The following is a 10,772-nucleotide window of genomic DNA, read 5'->3' on the forward strand; positions in this document are numbered from 1 at the left end:
AGATATGCTAATCTGTGTCTGGAAAATGTTTGAACATCTGTCTCTGAAAACATATGGCAGTCTGGAGGGCAAGGTGAGCAATGGGAATTTATTCTTAGCCCATCACGTTTTGACACATTCCCAATACAAAGCAATGGAATTCATTGCTTTAATGTCAGGACAACAGAATTACTGCTGAGGTAGCATTATGTCATATACTCTGGATCCCACAAGATTATCAAGGGCAAAACTTAACCCACACAAATGTATGAGGCAGAGGACCTTTTTATTGCCATTAACTTTAGATGACAATAGATGAATGAGAAATCCAAATTGTGCTTTGTGAGTTTTCCTATGTAGATTGGTTAGCCTTCTTCAGGAAAAAAAAAAAAAATGGTTTTAGTTGCTTAGGAAGGTCAGGGCATTTTGAATGAAAAGCAATTTTGATTTTCTGTTCTTCAAGGCAAGTTATAATAAAACTCAGATATTACACCAGTTACTGACCCTAGGAAATCCTAAAGTTTGGAAATGAAATTGAGATCAATATGGAAAATAATTCCCATTACCTGAGGCAGCACAATCTTAAAGGGAGGGGTGATTATTACCTGCCGAATTTGATCCATGTAAATTGTAAAACCAGGTAGCTTTTGGAAATGTCGCTTTCTGCATTAAGGGACATAGAGTAACTCAAATATTGCCTTATAATCATAATCCTCATGAACCTGGTAGATGAAAACAGGCTTGAAACCCTATAGTCAAGATGGCACTGAATACTAGTACTTTCTGGGGGGTATTACAGTATATTGTACTGTACAGACAGTGGAGGGAGTTGTTGAGGACTTTACAAAACCAAAGAACTCTACTGTGCATCCTCGTAGAAGACACTTAGCAGTAAGTACAGACATCACACTGTGTATGAAGAGCATTCAAGGCATTCTAGTGTAAATGTGGCTATGGGGAACTATTTCCTTTATAAATTCCTTTCAAAGTATAGTTTAGAAAGTATTGATTCTTAGGGGCAGTTTTATTGAATACCTTGGACAACAGATTCTTCCTCTGGACACAAAGAAGAGTCAATTTTTCCTCTTTTGATGGAGCTTACCTCTTATAACTCAGCACAATCTGAAGAAGCAGCAAAAAATGGAGACATGACAGAATGGATAAGGATGGATTCACATCACAGAGAAAAACAGCACAAATGGAGAAAAATGAATCAGAAGAACGCTGCATGGATGAAAAGAACCACAGAGTATCAGAGCATAGTCAAAAGCGAACATCTAAACAAAATTTGATACCATTGGTATACCACAGAGAATTTTTACTAGTGGTCCTGAAGGAAAAGTAGGCATATTTAAATTTTTTTCTTATTAGCATGTCTGTAAGATCACCTTTTTATGTTCCATAATGCCCTGTGAGGCTTCAATTCAGTTATAACACAACTTCACAGTTTTAGACAAGCAAGAATCAATTTTAACTGGGATGATTTGATTGACCTAAAATATGAGGTTAGATCACATGGAATTTGTAAGCTTGAAAGTAAAAAATAGTTGAATACTAACAATTTCATATGGTTTGCTCTTACATAAGGTCTTCTCTATAATGCCTACAGAGCTGTTCAGTTAAAAAAGTTACAAAATGTCCTAAGAATGTCATTCTGCAGCATGGTTTTCTCTAACATTCTACAGCGAGAAAACTTCAAGTGCTGGCTACTTTTCCTTGACTTTCTTTGTCACTTTTTTCCTGCATTTTTATCAGATCATTATGTATATTGAATGCTTCCTTTATGAAAGTGAAGAAAGAATTGGAACACTAATTCAAACAGCTGTGCTTTATTTTGCCTGGGGACTTAGAAAATATTGTTACCAAGATACGATGGTTAATTGAAGGTTATAATTGTAATATATTCCTTTCCCTGAAGGACTATATCTTAACTTATTATGTGAGAAGAAGCCCTGATCTGAAAACTCATATAAAAACACTGGACAGGAACTAACTATTTTTAAAAGACTGAATATTTTATGTTGGCCCCTGGGGAATTACATAATATTTTTATTGCCTTACCATAAAATCTAAAGCTCTTGCTGGTGCGAGATACCTACTTGTTTAAAACTAGTGGGACTAGGCAGTTATTATGGATCCTAGTATACAATGGAAGCTCATTTGCTAGAGGGCATGTGCTTGTGAGTCAGTATTTATTACTTAGCCTGTATTGAATTCTCTGCCTGACTGAGATCATTAAGTAACTGACGGGCTGCCTCTGCCCTTGCTCATTCCCACAGTAGCTGCGGGCAACCGATATCATCAGTTGTAAGGCTATAGGCAGGTATTATTTTTTAGGACATGGTCTAGATGACTTGCCATTTTAACAGTTACACAGATCACATTAATATTTTGGGTAAATATTATAAAAACCAAATGAAGTCCTCTGTTTCTGACAATATGATGTATTAGGTGTAAAGACAAACTTCTTTTGGTTTAGACATCTAAAAATTCTGGATAAAATATCCCCTCACTTCTTCATCTTGTTTTTGCTTTTGTTTCTAACTTGAGATAATAGACTACTGGAGAGAAGAAACTACAAGAAAGTGTAATTCTGGGCGGAGAAGAGAGACAGGTGTGAGCTAGCATAAGAATAATTACCGTGAGGGTTTCTATTGACTATGGAGAGGCCAGACTATGTTTTCGATAGGCCATGAGTTAAATTTCTGGTCCAAGCAGAGGGGGAGGTCAGTTCATTTACCCCTATGTAAAGTCCAGATCCCAGGTGGAGCCACCTTCAATGGATGAATAGGAAAACAATCTACCCATAGAAGTAGGCTTGACTGACTAGGTTTGGTTCTGGGTAAAAACAGAAGTTAAAAAAAAAAAAAAAAATTCTTTCATAAGAACTCTTAGTCAAAATCTCACATTCTTATATAAGTTTGGACTAGACTGGACACTATTTCCATGCTCCTTGATCACCAAAAAGAGTTTAAAAAATGGTCTTAGGTTTCCAGATACCTGAGAAGGGAAATGGAAATCCTCTCTGGAGGAATACTTTAAAGCAGTACTTCTCAAATCTCCAAACTTGAATGTGCATTAGAGTCACTTTTGAATATATAAAAAAATATATATTTTTTGTTCTCACTACAGAGATTCTGATTCAGTAGATCTGTTGAGGGTCTGAAAATGTGCATTTCAAACATGCTCACAGATGATGATGATATTGCTGGTCCAGTAAATAACACTGCGTTTAACATAGATCTTAAGGAATTCCTTAAGATCTGAGAAGTTAAGTTCACATAAAAAATACATTTAAAAAATTCACCATGAGTAAAAGAAGAAACAAAAAGTATAGAATCAAACCCACAAAAGAGCAATTATTAGAATTCTAATGTATCGAATACATTTGAAGATTAATGTAAAAAAAAGATTAATGTGGATATTGTATGAATGATCTAAGTATGATGAATTAAGTTATCAAAATTGAGCAGGCACTTTTAAAACAAGAATAAAATAAAATCCTATAAGTAAAAAGTAGTATTTGAAATTTCAAACACAGTGTATAGATTAAAACACAGATTAATGGTGCATAAACAATGAATTTTGGAACACTGGAAAAAATAAAATTTAATTTAAAAAAAACAGATTAAATCACTTTTTTTTCCCTCAACTTCAGCACTACTGACCATTTGAGCCAAGATAATTCCCTTTTTATGAAGGGTGCACTATGTATTATGAGATGTTTATCAGGATTTTTGGTATCTACTCAGGAGATTCTTTTTTTTTTTTTTAATATTTTATTTATTTATTTGACAGAGAGAAATCACAAGTAGTCGGAGAGGCAGGCAGAGAGAGAGAGGGAAGCAGGCTCCCTGCTGAGCAGAGAGCCCGATGCGGGACTCGATCCCAGGACCCTGAGATCATGACCTGAGCCGAAGGCAGCGGCTTAACCCACTGAGCCACCCAGGCGCCCTACTCAGGAGATTCTAGTAGCAATCATCAGGCTGTGGCAATGAAAAATTCCTCCAGACATTGTCAAATGTCCCCCAGTAAGCAAAATTACTCATAGTTAAAGACTGAGGGATTAGACAAAGTTAAATGGAAGAGATATCTCAGAAACTTACTCAGGGTATAGAGAAACAAAGAAAGAAACAAAAGAAAGAAAGAAAGAGAAACAAAGAAATAAAAAATATGAAAGAGAAGTTATCAAAAACAGAGGATAAACTGGTAATACCTATCATAGACCTTTTCAATTTATAGAAGTAAGGATTAGATAAAATGTGAAAGACATAATCTTGGAAGAGATAATAGTTAAAATATTTCCAGAATAGACATAATATGTCAATTACATGATTCAGGGACTTTATGAACCTCAACTAGGAAAAATATGTTAGTAAAATCTCAGTGAAACTGCAAAATATCAAAAGAGAAGATATTAAAGGCAATAGGAGGGGGGTGGCAGATTATATTATGTATATTCCTATACATAATACAATGTCCATTAAGCCAGAAGAGAATGGGACAATACCTTTGAAGTACAGAAAGAAAATTTTTAGCCTATAATTATAATTCTAGCAAAAGTATCTTTCAAGAATGAGACCAAAGTAAAGACATTTTCCAGTAAATTAGCTGAGAGAACTACTTCCTTCCAAATGATCATCACTAAAGAAACTTCTAAAAGGTCTCCTTCAAAAGGGTAGATCTTAGGAGGAATGTAAGAGATGGAAGGAGAAATGGTGATGAGCAGAGAATATGCTAAGCTTTTTGGGTAAATTTAAAAATAATTTTCCTCAAATTCAACAAAAATAATGTTTACTTTGTCAGTGTTCAAACAAAAACAACATAGAACTAAATCTCAAACAATAGTTGTGGTTAAAATCTTCTACAGTATTTTACTGTTTGAGATAAGAATAAATATATAATTAATTTTTAGACTTCATTTAAATTTAAGTACGTAAAAGTATTAAGAGAGAATGATTTGTAAGCTAGTGAAGGAAAATAAGTAACACAAAGCTAAACCAAATCAATAGAAATAAAACTAAATCCAACACAATCTAAAAAAGGACATGGAATAGAAATAAGAACAGGCACGCAATCAAATAATGAAAAGAAGTGATAAATAAGCAAAAAAAAAAAAAAAGGAAGTGAATCTATATCATCAATCACAATCTGTGCAAATGTACTAAATTTCCCAGAGGAAAAAGTTGTTAAAGTGGTATAAAAAATTCAAATATCTGTTTTTTTATGAAAGATATACCTAAAACACAAAGATATAGAAAAATTAAAAATAAAAGATCAGCCAAAAAAAAAGACATATCAAGCAAATGTTAAACATAATTAAAATGGTTCAGCTGTATTAGTATCAGAGAAAAAAATCTATCTTAAAGTAAAAAAGCATTACTAGAAATAATCTGGGTCACCAGATAATAATAAAATGTTTTCATAGCACCAGATATCTGTCACACTTCTAAACTGCTGCTAAATAAATAAAAATGGTCAGAACTACAAGTATAAATTTGATAAAATTTGCCATAAGAGTGTGAAAATTTAAACACAACTTAGTAATCAACAGATAAAGCAGTAAGAAGTAAAATAAGAATGAGATTTTAAATACAAAATGCAGTACCCCCAATTATTGGAGACTACACATTTCTTTTTAACCACAAAGGGGACATTTATGAAAATTGATAAATAGTTATAGTTCATAAAAACAAGTCTAATTAATTCCAAAGAATCAGTAAAAATGGAGTAATGAATCAGTAACAAATAGGTGCCTAACAAAAACTTGGAATTTACAAATTGAAACAAACACATATACAAGTAAATAGCCTATGGGTCAAAAAGAAATCATTAAGGAAATTAAAAATGATTTTTTAAATAAATTAACAAAATAAAAAATACAGTTTATCAGAATTTAGAGTATGTACTTAAAGCAGTATTTAGAGGGAAATTAATAGCTAAATGCCAATTTTGAAAAGAAAATATAAAATTATAAGATAAGCAATCAATCAATAAGCTAAAGAATAAACCAATGAATTCGAAGTAAGAGAAGAAAATAAAAATAAGAACAGAAATTAAAGAATTTGAGAATGAAGATAAAACAGACTCAACAAGGTCATGAAAAAAGACTAATAAAATTGACAAATTTCTGACAAGCCTAAAAAGAAAAAACTCTCACAATTCGAGGAATAAAAACAGATAAAATAGCTACAGATACTGCCAAAATTAAGAACTAAGAAGAAAATGTTATGATATTTTTTTTTGCCAACAAACATGAAAATGTAGGTGAAGTTGACAAATTATTAAAAAAATTAAAATTACTTAGGCTAATCAAAAACTAGAACTTTTGACTAATCAATTCAGAACTGAATTTCAATTATCTCTAAATTTATCAATAGACTCACTATAATTCCAAGAAAAAAAAATTTTCATGAAACCTGACAACCTAATTATATAAAATTTGCCTGGAAGAGCAAAGAGCCATGAATAACTTGGGTGATGCTAGAAGTTCTAGCTATTAAACAGAGTAGTTTGACTCCGGGTAGAAGGGGAATGGAACAGGAAAACAAACCAAACCAAAAACAAAAAAAACCCCTCAGAATTGCACTCATGCATGTATGGAAACCTGACACATGATAAAGATAATAGAAAGAATGAAATGAATTATCTACACATGAGAGAATAAAGTATGAACTAGTAACATATTATGCTAAGATCACTATTTTCTATGTGGGGAAAAAAACGAAAGAAAACAATTTCTTACAGCAATCACACAGTAAGTTTTAGATAAAGACTTCAGTATGAAATGTAAATTAAAACTTTTAGAAGAAAAATATAAGAATATATTTATTACCCAAGGATTTCTTTAAAAAGTTTGTTTAAAAAAAAAAAGAAAAAAGCTAGCCATAAAGAAAATCTTAATGGGTCAAACTAAAATTTTCTCTTCACTAAGATTTAGTATACAAGAATAAAATAAAAATAAGCCAGAAAGTGGGAAAATAATACCACAATAAAAACAGAAAATGGATTCTTACTGACATCTATACTCTCTTTTTAAAATTATCAATACAAAGTTAGATAATCCTCCAATAAAAAGATAAACAAAAGGCATTAAGGGATCGTTTCCCCAAGTGAAACATGAAAGGTAACCAGACCCATGAAAAGACATTTCAGACTTTAGGTTGAAATATAAAGTGTTTTTACTTTAATTCACCAGATTGTTTAAAAATTAAAATGTTGGATAATACAAACACTGACAAGAACACAGAGCAATAGGAGTTTTTATTACAGCGTTGGTGCCAATAATTGTTGCAATTATCAGGAAACACACTGTGGCATCATAGAATAAAATTATGACTCACTAATTCCACCCCTAGGTGTATTTAGAAAACTGTGAATCAAGGCCCATAAGCAGTAATACTCATGAAGGCATTGTACAAAATAGCCAAAATTTGGAGAAAATAAAAACGTCCACCTAACAGAATGGATATATAAACCGTGATATAATCAAAAACAAATATCATTCATTAGTGAAAATCAATACATTAATGCTAAAAGCATCAACAAAGATGAACTCAAACTTAATGTGGTGCAAAAAGAGGATAGCATGATTTAACGTAAATGAATTTCAAAATCAGGCAAACAAAGCAAAAAAAACACAATATATTTCGTAGGAATAAAAGCTCATGTGATAAAATAAAGCACAAGAAAGATTAAAACAAAGTTCAAGAGAGCAGTGTCTTGTAGGGGGTAGTGGACCTGCCGTTAGGGAAGGGAATTCAGGGGACTTTAAAGAAAGTGGAAATGTCCTATTCTTTATGGTAGTGGTGGATATGTGATAATTTTTTCCCCTTGCTAAACTCAATGAATTTTATGAAATAGATTACTTTTGTGCTACATTTCATAGTTAGGACCCTTTCTTTTTTTAAGATTTTATTTATTTATCACAGAGAGAGAGAGCACAAGCAGGGGGAGCAGCAGGCAGAAGGAGACTCAGGCTCCCTGCTGAGAAAAGAACCCAACACGGAACTTGAACCCAGGTCTTTGGAATCATGACCTGAGGTAAAGGCAGATGCCCAAATGACTGAGAGCTACCCAGGCATCCCCATAGTTAGGATCTTAAAAAAAAAAAAAAAAAAAAAAAAAAAAAAAAATCAATAATATAGAAATACCACTAGCATCAAGTGAATAATTTGATGATTTAGTTTTGGTTATTATTGAATTGTAATCAACCTTTCTCATGATCAAAAAGAGAACACAATATGATTTTGCTTTGATAGTTCCTCTTATGCAGATATTCCCATTTTCTTAAAAGAGCTAATCTGCATTGATCACCAAGTGGATTTGTGATGGTAAGACCCTATAAACGGATTTAAATTTGATGCAGTGAACCTGAAAGTATAAATCTACCTATGGTAACCAATGTTTCATTTTCATGAGGAGACTTTCAGTTTATGTCTGTTTAACTGGTAGAATTATTGACAGCATCGCTTTTCACTCTCCAAAGTGTCCCAGTTTTTGCAGAAAAATTATATAATCTTTCCTAAAGCTATCAATTTATGAGGCTATGTAACTTACCACCAATTAGATTTTTTCCCACCCACAGACTAGAGAGAACTCTACACTATCACTGACTTTCTTTGATTTCATGGAATTGTTCTTAACGAACAAAACTGACATTATTATTAGTGTTATTCATTGTTAATAAGTTAGAAGTCAATCATATCTACACATGTTGTGTATTAAATTGAATAAAAGGGGGTAGAATATTTCACCCAAGATACATAGAGAAACAGACAGAAGTGCCTTTTGCCTGAATTGTTTAATTTTTCTATTTTTGTTTGTAGATTACATAAACCTAGAGACAAGATGAGTTTTTTTACTAAAACATGTCTTTTCCAAAATGCCTTGCACTTGTGTCTATTAAATTGTACTAAAGAGAAAGAGTGAGAGGAAGAGCTGTGCCAGACTTAAATTAAACCAATTATCCCTAAGGTGAGTAGTCACAGCAACAGAGACAAGAGACTTGTTTAAAAACAAAACCTGCAGATCAGCAGGACTTTGAACGTTGACATTTCTAATATTTCTTCCATTTACAACAATACTTTTTTAATTCTGAAGAAAATCGCAAACTTGAAAAAAGTCCACATTTACATTCTGTATTAAAGCAATAAACAATGAAAGCTGATCTGGGATAAAATTATGGTCATAATGCAGAAATTGCATTTAAGCTGCATTTAAAAAATAAATGCAACACCCAACAAAAGAACACATTAAAGGAGAGACGGGAGAAAGAGGCGTAAGGGAATGCGATGGTAAAGGAGCACATTTTATTTTTCCCTCCCTCCTCCCAAAGCCCAGCCGATGAAAAGGCAGAATCTATAAGGATGTCTACATCTGCATCTAGATCACATCTGTGTATCTATCCATCGATATCATTTGTATTTATACCTAACCGTTTTCTCTACATTTCTTGCATGTCAGTTGCACTTCAGTATTTTATTTGATAGAAATATAGATACCTCTACTTATATTTACACATACCACATATATGCTAAAAACCACAAATGCATTGTAAAACATATAAAAACATATTTTTAACAGTGAGACATTTCTGAAAGCCAGGAAGCAGATGAAATCAGATATTAAGTGAAGCCAAATACAGAGGAAAAAAAAACCAAAAAAATATATTTAATGGAAGACATTTGTGACAGAGTGATCTGGAGACACTCTCAACCCAGGTGAGCAAGTTTGAAGAACTGTGGTTTTTGTACCTGTGCAAAAGGACAGTAAACACAGAATGTACTGATTCAAGCACGTGGACATGCAGCTCTTCTCAGTATCTTTGTCAGAATTCATCAGTGACTTCAGTTCCTTCTTTTCTCCATACTTGAGAAAAAAATGGATTTAAGTGTGCCCTTAGTTGGGAGCTATTCCCTGGGCTGCTTCCTTTCCCCTCATATAAATAAGGTAATAAATGTGAAGGTGTTTTATATCAACTATCAAGTACATGAAAATGTTACTATTGTTGATCATCTTACCACCCCTGCCTGCACTGCCACAATTACCACTGTCATTACCTATCCCTCTTTTTATTCAACCAAGTTCAAAAAGGGGTGTTTTTCTTTTTTTTTTTTTTTTTTTTTAAGATTTTGTTTTCTTATATGACACATACACACACACACACACAGAGAGAGAGAACAAGCTGGGGGGGCCTCAGGCAGGGAGAAGCAGGCTCCCTGCTAAGCAATGAACCCAATGCCAGACTCGATCCCATGATTCTGGGATCATGAGATGAGCAAAAGTCTGACACTTAACCAACTGAGCCACCCAGGCATTCCTTATTTATTCATTTTAGAAAGTGAGAGCGAGTAAGGGCAAGTGTGGATAGAATCAGAGAGAGAATCCTCAAGCAGACTCCCCATTGAGCATGGAGCTCAATGCAGGGCTGATCCCACAACGCATGAGGGGATCCTGACCTGATCATGATCCTAATGCAACCTGAGGTGAAACCAAGAGTCGGATGCTTAACTAACTGAGCCGCCCAGGATCCTCTACCACACTCCTTTAAACCTTTACTAACTCTGAACTCTGGAATTCTAACCTTTCACACTCCTTGGCCTCGACCTAGAATCAAAGACTCAGGTATGGAAGGAAATCATACAAACCACCCCACTTTTCAAGGCCCCTGTACCAATGGCCCCCACTGAATGCAGTCAAGTGACAAAGAGCTCATTACTTCTCCATGGAGCTATCTCCTCACTGGATTGTCTACAATCATAAGAAAATGCTTCTTTTATTTGAGACTCAAA

This window comes from Mustela putorius, unplaced genomic scaffold (genome assembly GCF_011764305.1).
Source record: "Mustela putorius furo isolate JIRA1106 unplaced genomic scaffold, ASM1176430v1.1 tig00003976_pilon_pilon_pilon, whole genome shotgun sequence".
NCBI classification, from domain to species: Eukaryota; Metazoa; Chordata; class Mammalia; order Carnivora; family Mustelidae; genus Mustela; species Mustela putorius.